Source organism: Macrobrachium nipponense, chromosome 9, assembly GCF_015104395.2.
Source record: "Macrobrachium nipponense isolate FS-2020 chromosome 9, ASM1510439v2, whole genome shotgun sequence".
NCBI lineage: Eukaryota > Metazoa > Arthropoda > Malacostraca > Decapoda > Palaemonidae > Macrobrachium > Macrobrachium nipponense.
In genome coordinates this window covers 92,098,178-92,124,439 of record NC_061110.1, presented here as the reverse complement: position 1 = coordinate 92,124,439, position 26,262 = coordinate 92,098,178, and the positions used below count along the sequence as shown (strand labels likewise).

The 26,262-nt window shown below is 36.6% G+C and overlaps 2 protein-coding genes across 3 annotated transcripts in view; one reads left to right on the top strand and one right to left on the bottom strand.

Moving 5' to 3' along the window:
- Nucleotides 1-15,215, bottom strand: part of LOC135218389 (WD repeat-containing protein 76-like) — a 46,549-nt gene extending 31,334 nt beyond the window's left edge. The window contains exons 1-2 of one of the 2 annotated variants that reach the window (XM_064254683.1): nucleotides 14,979-15,215; nucleotides 13,455-13,472 (exon numbers count right to left, since the gene is read on the bottom strand). The gene's annotated coding sequence lies outside the window, so the exon portion shown is untranslated. The remainder of the gene's footprint in view (nucleotides 1-13,454; nucleotides 13,473-14,978) is intronic. The other variant, XM_064254684.1, reaches the window with a different exon arrangement.
- Nucleotides 15,216-15,634: 419 nt separating this feature from the next.
- LOC135218388 (axin interactor, dorsalization-associated protein-like) overlaps nucleotides 15,635-26,262 on the top strand; it is a 379,405-nt gene continuing 368,777 nt past the window's right edge. The window contains exons 1-2 of the mRNA XM_064254680.1: nucleotides 15,635-15,757; nucleotides 18,699-18,937. The gene's annotated coding sequence lies outside the window, so the exon portion shown is untranslated. The remainder of the gene's footprint in view (nucleotides 15,758-18,698; nucleotides 18,938-26,262) is intronic.

The following is a 26,262-nucleotide window of genomic DNA, read 5'->3' as shown; positions in this document are numbered from 1 at the left end:
TAATTTAGGCTTGAGGACAAGTGCTGGGATCTATGGGGTCATTCAGTACTGAAAGTTAAACTGAAGGTAAAGAAGTTTTGAAAGGCGTAGCAGAAAGAAAACCTCAAAGCAGTTGTGGAGTGAATTAATTGTTAGATGGTGGAGAGTAAGATGGAAGAAAGAGAATATCAGCAAAGGTACAGTAAAAGCAATGAATGCGGTTGCAGCTACGGGGGCCCAAGGGACGCCGCATTGAACCTCAAAGTAATGCCTACAGTGTACTGCATGAGGTGCACTGATGGCACTAACCCCACACGGAGGAAAGCAAACTAAATGGAAACAACCACTAAACTGGCAGAAAGTTAATGTTAAGTCTATCTTAGTTTAACCAGACCTCTGAGCTGACTAACAGCTCTCCTAGGGCTGGCCTGAAGGATTAGATATCTTTAGGTGGCTAGGAACCAATTGGTTACTTAGCAACGGGACCTACAGCTCATTGTGGGATCCGAACCACATTGAGAAATGAATTCCTCTGGTTCCACGTTGGTAGAAGCGGGAAGCGAACTCGGGCTACTAAATTGACAGGAGAGTACGCGACCCACTCGTCCAATGAGGAACTAGGTACGGCCATTCATTTAGACTTTCGCCGAGATAAGGAGGACATAAAGCAAGGGGACACGAAATACGAAAGCCATACTTCAACTTTTGCACGGACTTGACCAGTAGGTTTGTTTGTTTGTATAGTGGTTTTACGTTGCATGGAACCAGTGGTTATTCAGCAACGGGACCAACGGCTTGACGTGGCTTCTGAACCATGTCGAGAGCGAACTTCTATCACCAGAAATACACATATCTCACACCTCAATGGAATGCCCGAGAATCGAACTCGCGGCCAACAAGGTGGTACGCCAACACCGTACCGACCACACCACTGAGGCACTATGACCAGTAGGAAGCATAAGCGACTTGGTTTAAGAAAGGCGCTTATAACTGCGTACAAGCACCATCTCTATGAATACGTACTGGAAGGGCGAAAATGGCCCAAAATAAAGTATAAATGATGCTACTTACGCTATGGGGTCTCTAACGTAATTCTGAAGATCTGGTTAACAAACGAGAAGGAACAAAGGAGGAGGTCTCGAAGCCGATGGTAGAAGGAAGAAGTATTATGGATATAGATGGTCCTGTTTTTTTTTTTTTTTTTTTTTTGTGCGTTGCAAGGCGAATAAAAGGCGCCCGCCTCGCTTCTTTGTTTATAGGTGCTGGTATTGAGTAATGCGGATAGAAGACTGCTTTGTCTATATATATATATACATGTTGGTGCTGATCCATGCATATTTATGTGCGGGATAAAAATACAGCATACTCAGTATTCGAGAGAGAGAGAGAGAGAGAGAGAGAGAGAGAGAGAGAGAGAGAGAGAGAGAGAGAGAGAGAGAGAGAGAGCTACTTCCCAGACCGAAAAAGCGAAAATTTAAGATGGAACTTATTCGTTACACTGAGAGAGAGATCCCTGACACAAAAAGCGAAAATTTAAGCTGGAACTTATTCATTACACACGCACACACACACACACACACACACACAGAGGGAGAGAGAAGCCATCTACCAGACCGAAAAAGCGAAAATTTAAGATGGAACTTATTCGTTACACTTAGAGAGAGAGAGAGAGAGAGAGAGAGAGAGAGAGAGAGAGAGAGTTCCTTTCCTTACCTTACAGACCTTACATCTTGTTCGGGTTGCCCCAGGTCCCTCAGTGTGAGGCACCTTTAATGTCTACCAGACAGTTGCTAATGCATCTTCCGGTATATTTTGCATCTTCCAATATTGGATGGTCTGGGATGCAGCTTAGATATTTGTCGATCTTATTCTTAAACACATCTACGCTCACTCCTCATATATTCCTCAGATGAGCTGGCAACGCACTGAATAGACGGTGCATTGTCAATGCTGGTGCGTAGTGGATTAATGTCCTGTGTGCTTTCCTTATCTTTCTGATATTTTTAGCTTCATGTTGTTTTCGGCAATTCCTTCTATCTGTTTCCATGCCTGAATTATCATGTGGCGTTCTCTTCTCCTTTCTAAACTATATAATTTTAAAAATTGTAGTCTTTCTTTCCCAGTAGTCAAGATCCTTAACTTTTTCTATTATAGCTGTAAAGGACCTTTGTACAGTAAGTTCCAGAAGTGAAGCGACAAATCTCAGAATTGATCGTACTTCTATAGAAACTTATGGGGTTGCCAGTTAGTATATTTTATTCCAATTATTGTCATCCTATTTATCTGATAAAACGTATCAGTGATTAACTGTATAAGCGCACAAAGTATTTCCCCAGTGAATGATCAATGTTAGTTCAGTAATTGTTTATTAATGAAAAAAAAAAAGAATTTCCCCAAAGAAACATCTGCGGCTTCCAAAGTGTGATATGAAGTGTTCACCATAGAGTGGCAGCAGGAACCGTGTGCAAAAGCATTGGCCTAATATTTGTAAATTAACTTTCTTCTTTTATAGCGTTATATCGAAAGTTATTATGATTTCTTTTGATAAAGCACAGAGAAGTTTAGCATCTGATTAAATGAAATATATATAAGACAAGTTGGTGTAAAAAAAAAAAACACGAAATCCAATTATGTGCACGTTTAGCGTTGGTTACATGGTTAGGCCTATTTCAAGAATCAAGGAAATATATTTTTCAGCTTGTTAGTTAATAATTTCATGGAATTTCTCGATTGTGCAAATTTTTGCATGCGGAAGGTTTCCACTTTTTTTTTTTTTTTGCCAGTGCATAAGTGAGACTATTCTTGTCCATACGATCCGGAGTGTGAATATGCTTGGCGAGCATTATTTTAATTCGAGTATCCCCTGTTATGCTCTCTCTCTCTCTCAGGACGTTTTTATCTATCAGGAATAACCAGAGGTCTGTTTTAGGAATCGAGCACTAGGCCTATTGGTCCATGTTCGGGTGCTTTTTTTATATATTCTTTATATATATATATATATATATATATATATATATCCCCAAAAAACTCATAAATTTCTGATATGCAATATACTTGACTTGATCGAACTGATTACTGGTTGTCAGTGGAAATATGAATTTGGGTGATATCACTCCCTTATGATACGCCCACTTACGCAAATTCAGTCTTAAATTTCACGGTTGGGATATGATTCGAAGATTTGAGGTAATAGATTGAAGTCAAAAAAGGTGGAGTTAGTATTGTGGGTAGAGGTAGAGGTAGAGGGGGGAAGGGGTGGTTGGGGTCTGTCGTCTCCCTACTTAACCAGATGGTGATTTTATGGGTGTTCTGGTTGCTTGCGACCGACTTTCTTATTTTTTATATAGCGAGTCTGTTTCCCAGGTGCAAGGACAGGTCCTGGTGTCGGTCCTGAAGGTTTTATCTTTGCCTAAATAACAGACAGTGGCCCTGCATTGTAAGCCTTGCAATGCCCTGAACTAGGCCTAGTCACCTAAAGGTAGCAGCAGAGGTTAGAGCCTTTCTCGAAGATGGTGTTTTATGCTCCGTCCTAGAAGCTAGAATCAGAATTACCAACCACCCCCAACTTCTCCATTGAATCTAGGTGCATTCATGGTTGATTATGTTTAATGTCGCGGAGATTTTCCCTTCACATTCTATTGATACTTGCATGGTTTTATGCATCTTCGCTAAAATAATTGATAATACACTATAATATTAAATATTTGTTTCCACATTGCTCGAAATATACATTGGTAATGTTGGTAATCCTGTGTTGAACGAGAATTTCAAATTGTTTCGTTTCTATAGTTTGAAGTAATTGCTATACTTTAAAATAATTAATATTACCGTAATTTTTTCTTATGGTTGTTATAAATATCATAGATTTGATATTTGTGAATCATATGTAAGCTTTATTTTGTTTGATAGAGCTTTCACTGTTGAAAATTTTGTTTTTTTTCAGCTACGAGTTGTAGTTGCCAGTTAGTGAATTTTGAACGAAATTCTCTGAAATTTGTCGCCTCAGTTTTGGAACTTACTGTACACTCTCTATTTGTGCAATATCCTTTTGATAGTGTGGGTACCATATTATATTGCAATATTCAAGTGGACTACAAACATGCATTTTATAAAGCATAATCATGTGATCAGCTTTTCTTGTTTTGAAGTGCCGTAACAACATTCCCATTTTTGCCTTACATTTTGCTAATAGAACTGCTATTTGATCATTGCATAACATGTTCCTATTCATCATCACACCAAGGCTTTAACTGCTTCCTTATTTGTGATTTTCTCGTTATTAGGTCCCCTATATGCATATAGCTTTCCTTCTCTATCTCCATAATTTATTGATTCAAATTTATCAGAGTTAAATACCATCCTATTTACCTCTGCCCATTCATATACTTTGTAAAGGTCTCTTTGTAGCGTGTTCCTATCTTCATCACAAGTAATTTCTCTACTTATTCTTGTGACATTGGCGAAACTACTCACTACTTAGTCCTTAACATTACCGTCTATGTCTGCAATCATAATAACAAACAGCAATGCAGCTAGCATCGTACCTTGTGGCACACCGGATATTACTTTAGCTTCATCCGATTTCTCATCGTTTTCAATAACTATCTGTTTTCTATTGTGTAAAAATTCTTTTATCCATCTTCCTATTTTATTTTGTCCACTATATTATGTTTTCTAATTTTCTTCGCTAATATATTATGATCTACCTTGTCAAAAGCTTTTGCAAAGTCTAGATAAACCACATCTGTTTCTTTTCCATTTTTCAAATTTTTTATTATGTTCTCACGGTGGACTAACAGTTGGGTTTGAGTACTTTTTCCGGATACAAAACCATGTTGTCTTATATTAAAAATTTTTTTTAAATTAAATGTTTCATAATATTTTTCTTCATTACCCTTTCATACGCTTTCATATGTGATGTTAGACTCACAGGCCTATAATTACTTGCCTCTAGTCTTGATCCACTTTTGAAAGTAGGGGTAATATATGCTAATTTGTGCTCATCATAAATCTTGCCTGTATCTACACTTTGCCTTAATAATATTGCTAGGGGCTTTGCGATAAGAAGAACTACTTTCTTTAACAAAATAGCAGGGACACCATCAGGCCCTGCTGCTGCTCCATTTTTAATTTCATTAATAGCCTGCACAATATCTGATAAATATTCACTATTTTCATCCCTTATTTCTGTATCATTATCTTCATTATCGATTCTAGGGGTAAATTCTCTCTTATATCTTTCTGCCAATATGTTGCATATTTCCTTTTTTTCATTCGTTAACCTTCCTTTAATTCCTAGAGGGCCTTTTTCTATTCTTCTTTTATTCATCTTTTTTGCATATGAGTACAATAGTTTGGGGGTTTGCTTGATATTTATTAGGGTTTTTTCTTCCAAGTCCCATTTTTCATTTTCTTTTGATTGTATAATCTTTTGTTCTGCATTTTCTATCTTATTTTTTAGTTCCATCACTTTCAATGCATTCTTTTCTTTTGCAAGACCTTTTTTCTACTTTCTGATTTTCTGGAACAAGATCCTTCTGTCTCTTGGTATGCATGATTGATGTTTACTTTTCTTCTTCGGTATATATTTATCCGCTATTTTCTCTAATATTTTATATAATATATCTGTATTTACCTGTATATCATCATTTACGAAAATGTTATCCCAATTTTTGTTTAATTCTTCATTTATATCTGACCATTTTATATTTTTACTGTAGAAATTGTATTTTCCATATCCTTCCCACTTTTTCATCTCTTGCTTATCTCTGTTTTCACTTGCTTTGGGATGGACTGTTAATTCTATGACATTATGGTCTGAAATACTCGCATTATAAACTATTATTTCTTTAACATAATTCATCTCGTTCCCAAATACTAGGTCTAAAGTATTTTCCTTTCTTGTTGGCAGGTGATTTATTTGTTGAATGTTGTATTCTAGTAGCATATCTAATAGCTTTTCGAATTATCTCTTATCTTCTGCACTACTATTACTCTCTTTTTTATATGTATAAATACAACCACAATCTCCTATTCGTTCTTTCCAATCTACGAAAGGAAAGTTAAAGTCTCCGGATATGAGAATAGTCCAGTCCTTGTAATTTCTACATATATCATCCAATTTTCCTATTTTTGTGTCAAACTCTTTAGTATTAGGGGGTCTATAACTAAACCCTGCGCATTCATCACCATGATGGTTTGCGTGTTATCTCCTTCATTTAATATGGGTAATAATAAGGATTTTCCCACGTCTCTTTCCTGTTCTGGTATGTTGTTCTTTTCTTCATTTCCAGAAATTCTGACATTAAAAAATCCAACTTTTCCAATATATTTGATCTTCCTTCATCATAATTATTCATTTTATGTATGAATCTGCAATTTTCTCTGTATCTGCACCATCCCCTAGCATCGTATATACAGTACTTGTCTCTTGCACTGTATCTTGGAGCTGATGCTTGCAAATTCTTTGCTGACACTCCCTAGCGCGGTGATGGGTTGTTTTTTTTTCTTCACCTCATGTTCTTTGTTCCTTTCTTTATTTGTTTCTTTTCTATTTTGGATTTTATTATTTAATTGATTATTTAATTGATTTTGATTCATGGCTACAGGGTGCATATATTTACATTTTCTGTTGAACTTACATCCTTTTCCTTCTTTTAGGTTGTTGCATATTTCTGGATGTACATCTCAGCATTCATTCTCATAGCCCTCCAGGTATGCACATTTACCATAGATTTCATAATTGTGACATACCTTGGGATGTTTGTAGTAACATCTTTCACTGAATCTACAATTCCCTTTTATCAAAAGGGTGCAGAGTTTGTCTTTCTTTTCTATTTTTTCTTGCTCTTTCCCATCAGTATGCAGATCTAGGAAAAGCCTTTTCGGGATTTTATTTTGTGTTGTCATGTTGTAATTTATTTCTTCGTCTGTATGCTGCTTGATTGCCTCATATGTAGTATCTATGAGTATCTCTGCATCCATACTTTTGTCCTGCTCTTTGTTTTCATTATTTTTTTCTGTCATTTCAGTTTGTTTTCTTCTTTTCCGTTTTCCTCTTCTTCCTCTTCCTCATCTTCTTCATCCTCTACTATTTGCACATTAAGTCTTGATTTAATAACATTGTCTATCCATGAGAGACATGTTGAGCAAAACACTTTGGTATCCTTACTCGTATTTTGCTGTACTTCAGCACATTGGGGATGCGTGGGAATGTTGCCTGCAGAACATTTTCTGATCAGGTTTTGTGGATTAACTATGCTATACCACACCTTACACAGTTTGCATGCTTTAGGCATTCTTTTTCCTATTGCATCAATTAGTATATTCACAATGTTCACCTTATTCATTTTCTTTGTCGAAATGTGTTGATGAATGTAAATTTTCTTTATAAGTCTCTTGACCACTTGAATTTTATTTGGAACTCCTTCAATTATTTTCATGATATTTTCTGCTGATTTATTCCAGTTTGAAGGATCATATCCTTCCAATATGTCTATGAATACTTTTGTATCTTTTTGATTAGTGCTGTTATTGACCTCATAGATGAGAAATGCCAGCTCCCTTCCTGCTAACTCATCATATTGCATATCTGCAATGCAAGCAAGATTTTGCCATCTCTTTCCACAGTTGGAGCTTACTGCCATCCTGATCGAATTTACAATACTTCACTCGATAAACTAACTTAGTAGACGCTTTTTCCTACAATTTTCACACTAATCTTATCACCGACAATTCACGAACACTTCTAGATATAATTCATTTTCTAGTCGTATGTTAAACGTGTGATATCGGTTGATTTATCAGACTGTGCACAGGTACGTCTCACCAAGCAAAATGGCACTACTCGAGAGAGAGAGAGAGAGAGAGAGAGAGAGAGAGAGAGAGAGAGAGAGAGAGAGAGAAACAGCCATTTCCGACACAAAAAGCGAAAATTTAGGATGAAACGTATTCATTACATTTAGAGAGAGAGAGAGAGAGAGAGAGAGAGAGAGAGAGAGAGAGAGAGAGAGAGAGAGTGTGTGTTCCCTCCATTAATCTTTTTACCAGATCAGAGTTCCAAGTTTTTTCTTTCCTTCGGGTCGTCCGAAAAGATTTTCTTACAAAAAGGCTTCCTTAAAAAAAAAAAAGGAGCCATTATAAATACATAGAGTTGGTCGTCAGGCCTCATAACTTTTCCCAAAGTTCAGATTATTTTTTTACGACGAATATTCTTCATATTTTATTTTTATTTTTATCTGAATCCTCCGTTTAAATGCTACGATAGATTAAAAATGGCATCTTTTCATCCTTTCTTTATATGTCATATCTTCGACCTGCCTCAATAATTAAACTTGTGGATTGGAATACATAAAATTTAGGCCAAGTGCTGGGTTCTATGAGGTAATTTAGAGCTGAAAATAATGCTGAAAAACTGTTCGGAAAGGGTGGAAAGTAAGATGGAAAGAAAGAGAATATTGTTTGTATGGTGTTTTTACGTTGCATGGAACCAGTGGTTATTCAGCAACGGGACCAACGGCTTGACGAGACTTCCGAACCACGTCGAGGGTGAACTTCTATCACCAGAAACACTCATCTCTAACCCCTCAGTGGAAATGCCCGAGAATCGAACTCGCGGCCATCGAGGTGGCAGGCCAAGACCATACCGATTACGCCACTGAGGCGCTAAGAAAGAGAATATGAAAAGATAGATAGTAGAAAGAATGAAAGGCCAAGCGCTGGGACCTACGAGGTTATTCAGCGCTGAAATGGAAATTGACAGCAAAAGGTTTGAAAGGTGTAACAGGAGGAAAACCTCAAAGCAGTTGCACTATGAATCAAGTGTTACGAGAGGGTTGAGGAATGTAAGATGGAAGAAAGAGAATATGAAAGGAGGTACAGCTAAAGGGACGAAAGTGGTTGCAGCTAGGGGCCGAATGCAGGCTGCAAAGAACCTTAAGTAATGCCTACAGTGTACCGCATGAGGTCCACTGACGGCACTAACCCCCTACGGATAATATACTTGGTGTGAGAAATGTAATTTATTTATCTACTTTTTTTTTTGGTGTAACGTCTTAGCCTCCCAATACCATAAAACATGGACCCCGAAGATGCCTTGTTACAAATTCCTGATGACAATAACCTGACGGAACTAACCCCCCCACCCCAAACCCCCTACGGGTTTGTTTGTTTGTATGGTGCTTTTAAGTTGCATGGAACCAGTGGTTATTCAGCAACGGGTCCAACGGCTTTACGTGACTTCCGAACCACGTCGAGAGTAAACTTCTATCACCAGAAACCACCTCCTACGGGGGTTAGATGATGTGAAAGTGAGATGCAGTTTCCTTTTTATTAATTCAACTTTTCTACTGCTACCTTGGCTCCTTTCCTTCTTTGGCGATTCTTTATATGGGCCCTACTTCCAAAACCATTCTCTTCTTCTTCTTCTTCTTTCCTCTGGACTGGATCCAAACGTGTAAGTGGAGGCAGTTTGGCTGGAAAAGGCCCCATTCTTTCTTTGTTCGCCTTTTATTTTTCGCCCAAGTTTGGTTTTATTTGTGTTAAATCATTCTTGAGGTTCATCTACGGACCTCCACCAGGAAGGAAGGACCTTTCCCTGAGAGATTTATGTTTTCCATTTGATATTTTTTATGGATAAAGTTGGCATTTTTCTCAGATGCCATTGTCTGTTTGTTTGTATGGTGTTTTTACGTCGCATGGAACTATTGGTTATTTAGCAACGGGACCAACGACTTGACTTGACTTCGGAACCACGTCGAGAGTGAACGTCTATTACCAGAAATACACATCTCTAACGCCTCAATGGAAATGCCCGAGAATCGAACTCGCGGCCACCGAGGTGACAAGCCAAGACCATACCGATCGCACCACTGAGGTGCTCAGAGGCCATTGTGACCTTTAAGATGAGCCGGAAATCATTTAGTAGTTTATGATACTACTGTAGATGATTATCATTTCATCCCAGCAATAAAAGCTTTCCTTGGATCTGTTATGTTTTCCACTATTTTACTGTACCTCCGTTCATATTCTCGTTCTTCCAAGTCACTCTCGACCTTCTCCAGATATTTGTTCACCTGCTTTGAGGTTTTCCAACCGTTACACCATTCAAACCTTTTACTCTCAATTTCCCTGTCAGCGCTGAATGACCCAACAGCTCCTAGCGCTTGACCTTCGGCCTAAATTGTATACTATATATTACATTTCATTAAACTGGTTACGTTCGGGGTCTGATTATGAAGTCGATAAAGATGTTGACTGATTAATGGATTAACATTTATATTTGCGTTCATCTTCGAATAGGAATTACTTTTGAGCGAGGGAGAAGTAAAACTTGTGAAAACTACGAACATATCAGCGAAAAATAACAGCATGAATTGTGCTGACAGCACGTATTGATGGTCAATAATGATTTGACGTTAATTTGAAAAAGAATGAGATGAATTTACGACCAAAACAACCAAATGGACGAATATATAAATATACAAATAAACCTGCATAAATGAACGAACAGACACACGAGAAATTACGTAAACAATGAAATAAACCTTAATTTATGAAGACTAATCCAAGACGAACCGAGAGAAAAATATGCTAACCGTATTCTCGTTGGGTCGTTGGCTCCTTATGCTTCGATTCTGTCTGCCAGCATCCTTTTCCAACGAACTCTATACCGGCCACCTTCCTCGAGACGAGAAGTTCAAGAAGTAAATTAGGAGGAGTTTAAAGTTCGCGGGAACCGAGATCTCGAGGGATCATCAGTTCGCCAAAATTAGAGCCCCAAACTCGAGATCAGCAACACGTTGACCAAGAAGTGGTGTCGAAATATAACTTCAGGAAGTGAGGTCATGAAATTAAGCGAATGCATGTATGTATGTATGTATGATATATATATATATATATAATATATATATATTTATATAGATAATAGATAATATATGTAGTATATAATGTATATAGATATATCTATATATATATATATATATATATCTATGTATGGTATATATGTATGGTATATGTAGTATATATATATATATATATATATATATACAATATATATATATATATATATATATATATATATGGCGTATCTGCGAGCATGTATATAATCCGTACGCAACGAGGAAAGTATATATATAAGGCATAATTTCACAACCGATAAATATGAGTAAAAAATAAAACCTTGCAAGGACCAACAATAAAAATAACATTTTGGCGAGAGACACTTGGCTTTGCTCCAGTTGCAATCTCCAGTAATGGAGGAGGAAGATAAGGAGAATTGTGATATGTTTTGAATAAAATGTTTAGTGTTGGGGGACAATATTTTTTTGTTAGCAATCTTTAAAAGCTAACTTGATATAAGGAGGTATTTTTGTTCAAGAATATTGATTTACTCCTTGAATTTTTATCATTCTTTTTCTTATTCTATGTTGAGAGAAATGAGAAATGTCTTTTTGTGGTTAGTACTACAGCAGCAAGATCTCAAGGAACATGGTGGCCTTACGTTTGCTGAAAATGTACGCTAGTATGACCACTTCCTAGACCATGGGAATGACTACTTTGAGTTTAGTTAATTTAGAGTTGTATACTAGAGTTATCTGCAACAGTTTCTACGTAAAGAATACCTTTACTCCTGCATTTTTCTTAGCCTTTTACGCATTCACTTTTATAGCACAGCTCGGCAGGTATCCCAAAAAACACTGTTTTAGACAACGAAGAACCACACCAAACAGGTCTGTGTGGTTTTTGTACTTTATAATGCTCTGACGCAGCATAAGGTTGCTTGCCTAATTCCCTTTTTAAACCCTGGTTGTGACTCAATCTCAGTCAATTGACTATCAAATACCTACGCCAATACTTAGACTAAGAGAGTTCTATTGGTCTACTGGAATCTGATTTGTCCAAACGCGCTTCGTCATGTAAGCGAATCAAACATGACCGAGACTATGAAGTTCAAAGGATAAGGAGAGCCTTGCCTCGAAGAAAAAAAATGCACCTCGAGTCACGAATGATATTATACCATTTTTGGTCATCCATGACAGATACGAAATCGGGTTGTTGTTATGCTACCACGTTCGTGACGAAATCTGATATCGGAGAAATGATCGAGTCAGCTGTTGTGAAAACACCAACCGCGGCGCCAGTCACGAGCAAGAGTTAGTTGCGTGTATAGGTTTATTGTCGGCGCAGCAGCCTTTATAAACTGTGCATAATCAAGTACCATTTCTGGAATCTATGATTCTTGACGGACCAGCACCTACATAATTACCATATCCAACTTTGATTTGCACTTTTCAAACGCTTAGTCCCATGGGATCGATAATGGTCTAACCTAAACTGAAATATATTTCCTTGAATGGAAGTTATACGTTACCGTATAATGCTCTTCTTAAAAAATACTACCCATTTAAATTTTATTTTCAGCACAAGCTTACATAAAAGCGTAATTTGAAAAAAAAAAATCATGCACATACACATGGAATACACATATAGGCCTGATCTCCTATCGCGAGCAAAGACTTTTGCAAACGGGCAAGCCATCATAACAGAATTTTATGTCGCTGGCTTCTAGAACAAGATCTTTAGTGTAACGGTTCTATTTCACGACTAATTTCATTTTTAATGGATTCTAATACTTTCTTTCTTCAGGATCTAAATTAAGAATTTCACTCGGAACATATTTGTTGAGGTAGGCACGACGTCTAATACAACAAAAGTAAAACTCAGCGAAATTCGGTGTTGTGCCTTGGGCCGTTCCATGCAAGTTTTCTAACCAGGTTCCATCTCCAGACTACACACGCATTGCAGCTTATCGTTGTCACGTAACTAAGTGCGCCATCTGCTAACCTGCTTTCTTTCCTTCTCCTTTCTCTCTCTCTCTCTCTCTCTCTCTCTCTCTCTCTCTCTCTCTCTCTCTCTCTCTACGTCGTCCAGCTCACTGCTGTCTTTTGAGCCAGCAGACTATATTGTAACTGCATTCATTCTATAGTTAATTAATTTTCTGCCCTCCCATTTTCTTTAATCGATTCACGCATTCTATGATATTCACTAAACACTTCAGTAGAAATATATTTGTGTGTGTGTGTGTGAGAGAGAGAGAGAGAGAGAGAGAGAGAGAGAGAGAGAGAGAGAGAGAGAGAGAGAGAGAGAGAGAGAGAGAATTTCCATAAACGTTCCTCTCTGCATTTCAAACCTCGACCGTTTCGTCTTCAATGGATGAATAAGACATTTTAATACAGCCTTCTCTTTGCAAGACTTCATAAACTAGAAGACTATACCTACTATTTGTATATTTTACTCAGTCTGTTAATATTTAATCATTTAAAAAAATGTTGTGAGTGGAATACATCGAAACCATAAAAATTAAAATGGAAAATTTTATCATTTGACATTGAGGTTTCTTAAATACTTTTCCCATTCTATTCATGAAAAATTCAGTATAACAACAAAACCCACTACTTGTATCGTAGTGAACTTACCTTCAGATATGAGTGAGTCTGTAAAGAAAAAGGATATTAGCAAGAACATTAATAAAAATAAATCTTCAAAGAAATATGCTTAGAAAACTGGATAATTATTAACTAAATAACTATACTCTGTTTTTTTCCATCTGTCCACCCATCTGGTGTTTGCGTATGGTAACACTGCGTCCCGGGCTTAGGATAGTTACGCTATGTGTAAGTTTAGGTAAATAAAAGGATATCTGGTATTATAATTGTTGAATGTAAGCTGAATGTAACTATCTAAAGCCCGGGACATAGTGTTACCATACGCAAACATCACTGGCGGGTGGACAGATGGAAAAAAAAACAGAGTATAGTAAGTCCCAGAATGACTTATAACTTAAGACTGACTATTTCAAGAAATATCTGCAATTTCATACTGATTTTGCAATTGCAATGCTGGTTTGCTTGAACATCAAAATGACATTTTTTCTAGTGCCTAACATCGACATTACAATTTGGTTTAATAAAAGAAATGTGGTATTAGCATTAGCAGTGATAAGAGTATATTGTGGTACATTTTGACAATAATTAGTACTCGTTATGTATTAGCATCGTCATTATATTAGTGATAGCAGTATTAATAAATGATCTGAATTCCATAAATGTTCATAGTAACCTTGCTTTTACCATTTCCCAAGTACGTAACTGCTGTATATGACAATTAAAGAGGTTCTAAGTGATATTTATATTATATTCATTTAGAAGTATGGATCTGGTTACGTGGAGGGTCTCTTCGTAAGGACCCAGTGCCCAGGTTAGTTTAAGTTGCATCCCTGTAACTATGTCCACTGCATTTTCGTGCTCTGTAAGTTTATCAGTGATTGTCACTGTTGGCAACATGATATGGGGTAAAATTCCGAATGGCCAACCTCTACCGTAGCGCGACCACCTTCCCGAAAAAGTACTTTAACACGTCCTGTAACCCAGGATAGGTATTAATCAAGAGCCAGCGTCCGTCGAAGCAACACCTAGAGACCTCTACTATCCTCTCGAAGTAAGGTTTCTTCTCCCAAGTCACAAATTAAGGCCATAATTTCCGATTTTCGGGAAGGTGGTCGCGCTATGGAATAGAGGCCGGCCATTCGGTATTTTACCTTTGGTAGCCTATGTTTCTATGCAATTCATATTGTTGCATTTCAACATTTATTCAAAGTACCTACTGGCTACGAATTAAAATGTTACAGGACAGTAGTACTATTTTCCATTCAGGATTCCTTTGACGGTTTCCCTAACAATTATACAGGGTGTCCATAAAGTCCCAGTACTATTACAAGTATGTATTGCTCAGAATGGTACTAGGACTTTATGGACACCCTGTACAAACAAGATATAAACAATCCCTCCCCTAGGCTTGACTTGACGTCATGAATCTAAGTTTTTGCTCCGTCGGGAATTTACTTATTCTATAGTATTTTGGTACCTAACGTAGTATATTAAAATATTTTAAATATAATAATAAAGCATACAGCGTAAAAACACTTGAATACCAATATTTACCTCAACGTAACAGGTTACTGCAGCAGCCCTCAAGTAGTCTTGCTAACACAACAGTTGAGAAAGTATGACCTAGATATATCTCTTGTGAAGTACAATATTCAAGCCAAAACTATTATCCATTAACTAACAAAAATACTGATGAGCAACACAAAGAAATAAAACTGTCAGTTTATATCAAAACACTCGAAATTTCGTGGGTAAATTTATACCGTGGAAGACTGATCGAAAGTTTATGTAGATGTCACAAATCACAAATTCACAATGTTTACCAAAGCAAAGATTAAAGACGTTCATTTGATTAGTTTACACTATAATAATAGTAATAAAAAATAGAGAAGTTCTGAGTGGCAACCAACAGAAATAAAACAGTCAGCATACGAAAATATCTATATTTCCTGGGTTAATATAAATACAGTTCATGACTGATCGAAATTTGGGTAGATTTCACAATGTTTTCATAGCCTCAGCGTAAAGAATAAGGAAGTTCATTTGATTATTTTATGATATTAAAAAAAAACAATAAAAATAGAAATTTTTTTAATTGAGGCAATATTATATTAATTTTGATCTGATTACATCACCGAAATGTGATATTTAAGTATATATTTTTAGTTGGGGTTATTTTTTGAAGAATACTCGAACGCTACGGCAGTTGGTGTCCAACCATAGTTAAAGGGGGTTGTATAATCAGATGTCCTTAACTTTTGTTACTGTAGCTATTTTGAAAGTGAATTTGTGAGAGCATTCAATGATCATTTGGCGATGAACTTCTCTACAATGTAAGTACGTGTGCTTTTTCATCGGGAGTAGTTTTATTCAGTTACTTGTGAGATTCATTACGCAGTCCATTAACCTACCAGAGTTAATATATACAATCAGCCATAGAGAGGCAACGTGCATATTTAGTAACTGGGAACCATTATCCAAATCCCATTTTATTTTAGCTAAAGTTTTTTTTAGAATAAGGGAATAGTCACGATATTCTAGGTATATAATCAGATGCGAGACTCCAGAGCAATCCATAAATAAAAAAAAATTAGCTCTAGATTGTACGTAGGAAGGTATGGCTCAGTTAGCCTATATGTCTCCACCGGCGCCATGTTGGAATTCGGGGAAACGAGAAGGTTGACAGTATTCGAAAATTGCAGATCACAAAAGTGTATACGAAATAAATCGACTTCCCCACTAGGGACATGAAACGATGCTTGAGAAAATATCAGAAGAGAATAGCGAGAAATATAAAACTAATAATTAAGAGCATAAGAAGACGAACGTTGTAGTGCTTGAGACTGGTTGAGTTCATTCAGGTTCGCTGTTCCCAGATATATGTATACCTTTTGCTTCATATAATCTATACAGAATATATACGAGATGCCAAGAATGTTAACGAAATATGATATACTTAGCCTAATAAACGTGTTTATTTATAAATGTATCTTTGACAGAGGAAGCTAATACGCTCCTTCGTGCCTTAAGGAATTAGTGACAGTAGGCCTATACTTGCGGACCACAAATATTAAGTAATGACGGTATTGCAATCGCCGCCGAATTAATTCCTATATTTGTTAGGGATGAATTGATCCTGTGGAACAGTTATTGAGATTATTTTGGATGTATTAAAAGCGAGAGAGCTGATGTAGCCTACTCATTGTGTTATATCGGTTGCATTGTAGCCACAGCTGATAACTTTGAGTTCGTCGTAGGCCTAGTTTAGGATAAGAAATATATAAAACGTAGTGGTAGTTTTAGTCTTATACTGATATATGCGTTTCTGTAATTATGAAAAGTGCTAACATCAAGGTTTTTAAAATTATATTTTATTTTTGTGATTTTCATAGTATTATCCTGGATTTCTTTTTGTATCTATTCCAGATCTGTCCACTATACCTGATGCAAAAACAAGACTTTATATTTGGTTATTTGCGATGAAGTTAGCGTTCGTAATCAAATATGGGGTATATTTTTAAAAATTTCGAAACTGTAAATATCTCCTGTGGGTGAATATAAAACACTCGGTTTGTTTACCATCTTTGAACCGGGTTAGACGGTTGTCTTGAACATGCTAGTGCCACATTTCCCTGTAGGCCTATATTGAATAGATTATGATTTACGACACGAACCCTGAGAACTTGTGTATATTAATCACAAGTAGATACTCTGAGTACTCTGAGAGTCAGTTCATTCAGTTTACTTCTCGCCATTCTCAGTTGATATATAAGAAATAGTTCGAAACTGAAATGAATAAAAAAAAAAAAATAACAGAAATGTACCAGGGTTGCGTTCAATTCCGGTGCAGAGTTGCAGACGAAACATATAGAAAAATCGTAACCACAACTAATGTTCAAATATATATATGTATATATGTATGTGATATAGATATATTATATATATATAGACACACAAGCTTAAAAATTAAATTACCCAATTAAATCAATATTTACTCGCATGCATTGTTAGACTAATGAATTAAGATACCATTTACTTTCAGTTTGTATTCCTCCTTGTTTTTCATGTGTACGTGTACTGTCATTCAGTTTAACGCCAAAAATCCTCGTATTGTATGTATACTTGAGCAAACTTCTAAGATTATCGTTCAAAAGAGACGAACTGCACTTACTACTATATACGTAGACCCCATGTTACCTTACAAATAAGTACGACGTTGTTTACGTCTTTTATTGGTCCTATCAGACTTTATATTTTAGATATTTAAAAAAATAAGTGTATGTATTTTTTAAATATTTATCATTCAGATATTACAAAATAAACAAATTAACTATTTTTTGTGTGTGTAGTCATTTTGTAGGCAGCTGAACTGGCCAGGGGGCCCCTTCGTTTCCCCTTATTCCATATATATATATATATATATATATATATATATATATATATATATATATATATATATATCTATATATCTATCTATATATATATATATACTATCTAATCTATATATATAGAACTACGATATATATAATATTTAATATATATATCTGGGTGTGTATATATATCTATAATATAGATATATATATATGTTATATATATGTGTGTGTGTATATTATACGATATATATAATATATTATATCCTATATATATATTAACGGTATCTATATATAAAGATATATATATATAGGTATGATTATAATATATATATATATCATATATATTATTATAAGTCTATATATATATAATATATATATATATATTATGTGTGTGTGTGTGTGTTTGTTGTGGTTTTGCGTTGATAGAGAGAGGTATAGGTATAGATAGATATATCCTTGTGTGTTTGTCGTGTACGTGCGTGCGTACATGTGTTTGCAGCTGGCTCCATACGATTTATGCCACATCCCTCGAGCCAAGATCACAGACAGACGAAGAATCGAGGAACTCCCCAGATGATAAACGATTGACGATTGTCTTTTCCGTTGTTATTGTAAGGGGAGATGTTTTTTTCCAGCAATAAACGACTCCAAGAAAGGCCTTATGTTCCCCTTCACCCATTTTTCCTTCGTTAAAAGAAACCACTTCGGAGAACTGCCAACGGTAGGAAATATAGAAATGGTTTTGGGGAAATAAAAGCTCTCCTTTTCGTTCGACAGGAAGGAATAGTTCCCCCACCTCAAAAAAAAAAAAAAAAAAAAAAAAAGTTGACCGGATGAAATGAAACCCAGATTTAAAAGTGTCAAAAGACTTACCCTCGTCTTTTATTATTATTTTTTTTAGGTATTCATATGGGAGAGGGGAAACTGACAAGATGGATAGTCCTTCGATAAAAAAAAAAATTTGAGAACAGGGATCCCGCCGCTCAACTTTATACCGATCTTTTGTGAAATCTCCTGGAATGGGGAAAGTTCGCCATCAACTGTGTTCCTGATATATGGATGGAATTAGGATTGATTCAAAAAGGTTCAAGTTGAATTCTCGGAAGTGGTATACTAACATTTGCCTCCATCATTCTAAAGGTAAGAAGATATAGGTAGTAAGAGTGCGGTCATTAATAAGGGAATGATGAAAATGAAAGAAAACTTGACGAAAAGGGCTTAATAATTATTTTGATAAGGGGTGGGGGAGGGAAATCGTAATACAAATAGGGTGCTCAGTTTTCAGTGTAGCGCTTCAGTGGCCGCGAGTTCGATTCTCGGGCATTCCGCTGAAGGGTTAGAGATGTGTATTTCAGGTGATAGAAGTTCACTCTCGATGGTGGTTCGGAAGTCACGTCAAGCAGTTAAGTCCCGTTGCTGAATAAGCACTGGTTCCATGCAACGTAAAAACACCGTACAAACAAACAAAATCAGTTTTAAGTGTATGTCTAAAATAATGAAGGTTTCGAATTATGAATAGTCACATTTCTGCTTGGAAAGGCAAGCGATTACAGTTCAATATTTGATGTACATAAACGGTGCAAGATCGGTACATTGAATAGAGCCAGTACCACATTAGACATTAAGGGAGCTATATAATATGGGTATGTAGTTCCAAACATAATATCTGTTCGTGTTATATATTGAAAGTAAATTGTCTGAGTGGTGCATGTAATGCTTTTATGATGTATATAATTCCGTTGTTCCACATAAAGGAAATGACACTTGCTTGAGGGTACAAACATAAATTAGAACGGCCATGTCCAAGTAAACTACGTAGAGAATGAGAATACTGTTGTTCCTATTACACCAAAATCCCTAGCGAGTTTAGCCCGTTAGCCTAGGTTTATGCTCTCTCTCTCTCTCTCTCTCTCTCTCTCCAGAATAAGAATTCTTATATCTTTTTTTTACTTAATGCGTTGGACGTGCTGTTTGTGGAATAACTCCACGCTCAGTAATACCTTTTGGGAATATTATACCGAGCTGCGGTAATGAAGAGGAGAATGGCGTTCAGGACAGGAATCTAGATAGTTTTCCCCCTGCCTTTTCTCTGTAGAGCAACGGTGGTGTGTTCAGCCTGGTGTCTTGGGTGCTGTTTGTTCACGACAGTTGGAGAACACCAGTTCACTAATACTACCTGACCTCCGTCCATGGTCTCTCTCCCTCTCCTTGTAATTGTTTCGTCATGCAACAGCGAAAATTTTCTCCTGGTACACCTTTCAAACCTCCTTTACTGTCGGTTTCCCTTTCAGCGCTGAATAACCTTTACGCAGGTCGTAGCACTAGGCCTTTGGCCTAAATTTTATATACTACCATTCTATTCCACCCCATTAATAAATGGGTCTTAGAAATGTTTAATTTCTAGCCTTGCCAGTATCAGTCGACGATAGCAATATGGTGGCTGACCAGTGGCTCTCCCTAAGTATATCCAAGATGGCAAAAACCAAAGTCAAAAGGTTTACGTGACACTGTGCATTCGGCATTTGAGTCTAGGGCTGGGAGACCTCATTTAGACTTTGTGTGCCCGAAAGGGCTGGCCCGTAGCGGGGTTGTGCCGTCAGTGCACCTCTCGATGTGCTCTGCAGGCATTGTTTGGCCCCTAGCTACAACTTCTCTCATTCCTTTTACTGTACTTCTAATCATATTCTCTTTTTTGCATAACAGCAGTTGTTTCATAGTGCAACTGCGAGGTTTTCCTCTTCCTGTTACACCTTTCAGATATTTCTACCCTTAATTTCTCTTTCTTCGCTGAATAACCTCACAGGTCCCAGCGATAGGCCTTTGGCCTTAATTCCGTGTTCCATTTCATTCGTTAAGGACTGTTCTCTTGAAGATAAGTATCACAAGTGTTTGTGGCCTAGTACTATCAGATCGTTTTTAAACCCTCACTGGCGTCCCTGATCTTGCAATTTCCTCGGGCCGGATAATCTTTCATGTATAAGCCTTTCCATCGAGAGAGAGAGAGAGAGAGAGAGCCCAATCTTCATAGCTCGAAGGAAATAAGATTTGTCATGCTTTGGGAATGAGTGAAGTCGGTTGGAATCAGCCGTCGATCTCCTGTCAAAGGTTCAATTTGGTCTTGGTAAGAGAGCGTGGAAGGTATATTAAATAAATAAATAAACAGAAAAAAATAGTCCCATTTTTATTCTATGTGTCGTAGGCGATGAAACATGGTTCCAGTAACTCCGAGGCGAACCGGTGATTGCTTAAGCTCTTGAGCTGACTGATTCTGCGCCGTCCTTTCTCTCTCTCTCTCTCTCTCTCTCTCGTTTGAGACTCTTTCAGGTAATAATATTCGAAAGATGGAACGTTCATTTTCCGTTATTAAATGTCAGTGACACGGAGCTGTCGAATGGGGAAGAGAGAGAGAGAGCGAGAGCGAGAGAGAGAGAGAGGCTCGAGGGGGAAACGCAGAAGCTGAAGAAATATGACGGCAATTTGATTCGGGGGAAAAGTAATAAGAAAAAGGACAACAAAATTCTTGAGGAAATTGATTTCGCCTTTGGTGTCAGAATCTAGTTGACACACACACACACACAGACAGACAGACGGACAAGTGACTCGTAGCAGATGATTTGTGCGAGACATAACAACTGGAAACAGCCAATAAGGATGACGAAAAACCTGATATTTGTAGAACCCTGAAATATAATTTGTTGCTTGTAATGGTACTGGGACTTTATGGACACCCTGTATTATAATTAAACTACCTGAGGAGAGCCTTAGATGGTCGAAAAGAATGCCAGAAATGAATGTAAATACTTACAAAATATTTTAGAAGACTTTAAACAAATCTTGAATAATGTACATCGATGCTAATTCAGTGCCTCTAGAAATGAGTGAAAATTTTGACGATGTTGATATAAAAAAAACCGTAATTAAAAAAATCGGGTAGTAAATATTTTAACGTAAGTCTTCGTTTCATTTATATAAAACTCCGCAAAAAATCTTTAATAAAAAAATAAGGTGTTTAAATACAACCCATTTTAGATACGTAAACTTATGCCCGTCTGCTTCGCGTTATATAATTGCCCAACAGAAATAGGTTTTATGGTTATGCTGAGGTCACGAAATGTTCCTCTTCGTGTAACTAATGATTTTGCTGCTCCTGTACTTGATAGCTGTTTCTGTCCTGGTTTGTGTTTGATGAGAAATTCGCTTGTGGGTCTCTCAGTTATTACTTATTCGGCGAAACGCAATTGAATATGTAACGCTTGTTTGTTAAGTGCAGAGTTCTTGACTATTTCTGCAGTTGTGGTCTTTCTTTCGAAATTTGCATTTTTTTACGCATACAATTAATGGCAGTGCCTTTCAGTCTTTTTGTTTATTTATTTTGGGCATAAAATAAATTTACGGTAGTCGGGTAGTGCCATGAAAGCACCTCACGCGGTGCACTGTAGGCATTACTTGAGGTTCTTTGCGGCGTCCCGTCGGGCCTTAGCTGCAACCCCTTTCGTTCCTTTTACTGTACCTCCTCTCGTATTCTCTTGTCTTCCATCATACTTTTCACCGTCTCTTAACGATAGCCTCATAGTGCAACTGCGAAGGTTTCCACCTGTTACGCCTCTCAAACCTTTTTACTGTCAATTTCACTCTCACCGCAGAATGACCTCATAGGTCTCAGAGCTTGGCCTTTGGCCTGCCTAAATTCTGTATTCCAATTCCGCAGGCCTTATGTTGAAGGCCAAAATTAATGATGATGCCTTTCAGACATTTTATTTGTTTATTTATTTATCTATTTATTTTGGACATAAGAGAAATTCAATGTAGTTAGTTACCTATGTGTCTGTCCAGTCATCGTTACCTTTTTGCTCAAATCGTTTTCGATTTATTTAACTTTTTATTTTCTTTATTACACGTTTGGTTTTGGTTACTCTTCCTCCTTTTCTTTGTTCAGGTAGATTTCATTTTAACTTTTCTTCTCGACGTCGTCTTTATTTTATTTTTATTCTGGCAGTTTCTACATTATTAGGAATCTATTGGTTTGTTTCTTTTGTAAGGAATTATATTTTTAAAAATTGTTATGAAAAACTTGGGAAATAAAATTGAAACAAAATAAATAATTAGAAAATTGGCCTGAAAATCTTGGGAAATACAAATAAAAAATAAAAATAAAACCAAAAAATAATGTAAGAATTGGTTTAAAAAACTTGTGAAATAAAAGAGAGAAAATGATGAAAAAAATCTTGGTTTGAAAAGCTTGAAAAAAAATTATTTAAAATCTGGTTTGAAAAACTTTGGAAATAAAAATAAAACCCCAAAAATATTATAAAAATGCATTTGAAAAACATAGGAAATGAAGTAAAAAAAAAAAAAAATTTAAAATTTGGTTTGAAAAACTTGGGAAATACAAATAAAAACCAAAATTTTTTAGAAAAAATGCGTTAGGGAAAGTTGGGAAGTAAAAGTAAAACAAAAAATATTATTTAAGATGTGGTTTGAAAAACTCGGGAAATAAAAAGGAAAACCAAAAAATATTATAAAAATACGTTTGAAAACCTTGGGAAATGAAAGTAAAAAAATGATTTAAGATTTGGTTTGAAAAACTTGGGAAATAGGAAGGAAAACCAAAAAAAAAATAATAGTATAAAAATGGGTTTGAAAATCTTGGGTAATAAAAGTAAAACGAAAAAATAGTTTAAAAATAGGTTTGGAAAACTTGGAAAATAAAAAAAACTAGTTATTTTCATCATAGGTTGGAGTCACATCCCCTACGCGAAGAACAAGACTTGAAATAAGAGACCAGGCCGATATTACATAAAAAAAACAAAAAAGCAGATGATTAAGACTTATGTATTATTAATATTCTACGCTCAGGTAATATCGTGGGAGGATATTACCTGAGGGGTGATCAATAACGGAGGGTGGAGAAGCTCTGGGGAAAGTTCGTTTATTGCAGATCGGAAATAGGAGGATTTGGTGGCCATAATGGAATGTGCAAGAGAGAGAGAGAGAGAGGAATGATAAACAGGTATGGAGAGAGAGAGAGAAAGGATGAACAGGCATGGAGAGAGAGAGAGAGAAAGGATAAACAGGCATGGAGAGAGAGAGAGAGAGAAAGGACGAACAGGCAGAGAGAGTGAGAGAGAGAGAGAAAGGATAAACAGGTATGGAGAGAGAGAGAGAGAATAAACAGGCATGGGGAGTGAGAGAGAAAGAAGTATGGAGAGAGAGAGGATAAACAGGCATGGAGAGAGAGAAAGAGGTATGGAGAGAGAGAGGATAAACAGGCATAGAGAGAGAGAGAGGATAAACAGTCATAGAGAGAGAGAGAGAGAGGATCACAGGCATGGAGAGAGAGAGAGGATAACAGGCATGGAGAGAGAGAGAGGATAAACAGGCATAGAGAGAGAGAGAGAGGATAACAGGCATGGAGAGAGAGAGAGAGAGAGGATAAACAGGCAGAGAGAGAGAGAGAGAGAGGATAACAGGCAGAAGAGAGAGAGAGAGGATAAACAGGCATGGAAAGAGAGAGAGAGAGAGAGAAAGGATGAACAGGCATGGAGGAAAGAAAGAAAGGCTGAACAGGCAAGGAGAGAGAGTGTTACAAGGATTAGGATGTCTCAAAGACTTATTAGTCCATCCAGAGAGGATGAACAGCCATGGGGGGAGAGAGAGGATGAAAAGGCATGGAGAGAGAGAGAGGTGGTTCTTAGACCTAGTGTGAAATACAGGAGAGAGGCAGACAGACAAACAGGGAAAGAGAGAGAGAGAGAGAGACCTTACCTTACCTTACAGACCTTACAGTTCGTTCGGGTTGCCCCAGGTCCCTCAGTGTGAGGCACCTCTAATGTCTACCAGAGAGTTGCTAGTACATCTTCCGGTATATTTTGCATCTTCCAATCTTGGATGGTCTGGGATGCAGTTTAGATATTTGTCGAGCTTATTCTTAAACACATCTACGCTCACTCCTGATATATTCCTCAGATGAGCTGGCAACGCATTGAATAGACGCTGCATTATCGATGCTGGTGCGTAGTGGATTAATGTCCTGTGTGCTTTCCTTATTTTTCCTGGTATTGTTTTGGGCACTATTAATCTACCTCTGCTTGCTCTTTCTGATATTTTTAGTTCCATGATATTTTCTGTTATTCCTTCTATCTGTTTCCATGCCTGAATTATCATGTAGCGTTCTCTTCTCCTTTCTAGACTATATAATTTTAATGATTGTAGTCTTTCCCAGTAGTCAAGGTCCTTAACTTCTTCTATTCTAGCTGTAAAGGACCTTTGTACACTCTCTATTTGTGCAATATCCTTTTGATAGTGTGGGTACCATATCATATTGCAATATTCAAGTGGACTACGAACATATGTTTTATAAAGCATAATCATGTGTTCAGCTTTTCTTGTTTTGAAGTGCCGTAACAACATTCCATTTTTGCTTTACATTTTGCCAAAAGAATTGCTATTTGATCATTGCATAACATGTTCCTATTCATCATCACACCAAGGTCTTTAACTGCTTCCTTATTTGTGATTGTCTCATTATTAGGTCCCCTATATGCATATAGCTTTCCTTCTCTGTCTCCATAATTTATTGATTCAAATTTATCAGAGTTAAATACCATCCTATTTTCCTCTGCCCAATCATATACTTTGTTAAGGTCTCTTTGTAGAGCGTTCCTATCTTCATCACAAGTAATTTCTCTACTTATTCTTGTGTCATCAGCGAAACTACTCACTAACCGAATCCTTAACATTACTGTCTATGTCTTCAATCATAATAACAAACAGTATTGCAGCTAACACCGTACCTTGTGGCACACCGGATATTACCTTGGTTTCATCCGATTTCTCATCGTTTGCAATAACTATCTGTTTTCTGTTGTGTAAAAATTCTTTTAACCATCTTCCTACTTTATCTACGATATTGTGTTTTCTAATTTTCTTTGCTAATATATTATGGTCTACTTTGTCAAAAGCTTTTGCAAAGTCTAGATAAACCACATCTGTTTCATTTCCGCTTTTCATATTTTTGAATATGTTCTCACGGTGGACTAACAGTTGGGTTTGTGTACTTTTTCCGGGTACGAAACCGTGTTGTCCTATATTAAACAAATTATTTTTATTAAATGTTTCATAATATTTTTCTTCATTACCCTTTCATACACTTTCATAATATGTGATGTTAGACTCACAGGCCTATAATTACTTGCCTCAAGTCTTGATCCACTTTTGAAAGTAGGGGTGATATATGCTAATTTGTGCTCATCATAAATCTTGCCTGTATCTACACTTTGTCTTAATAATATTGCAAGTGGCTTTGCGATAGAATGAACTACTTTCTTTAACAAAATAGCAGGGATTCCATCAGGCCCTGCAGCAGCTCCATTTTTAATTTCATTAATTGCCTGCACAATATCAGCTTCATTAATTTCTATGTCAGCTAAATATTCACTATTTTCGTCCCTTACTTCTATATCATT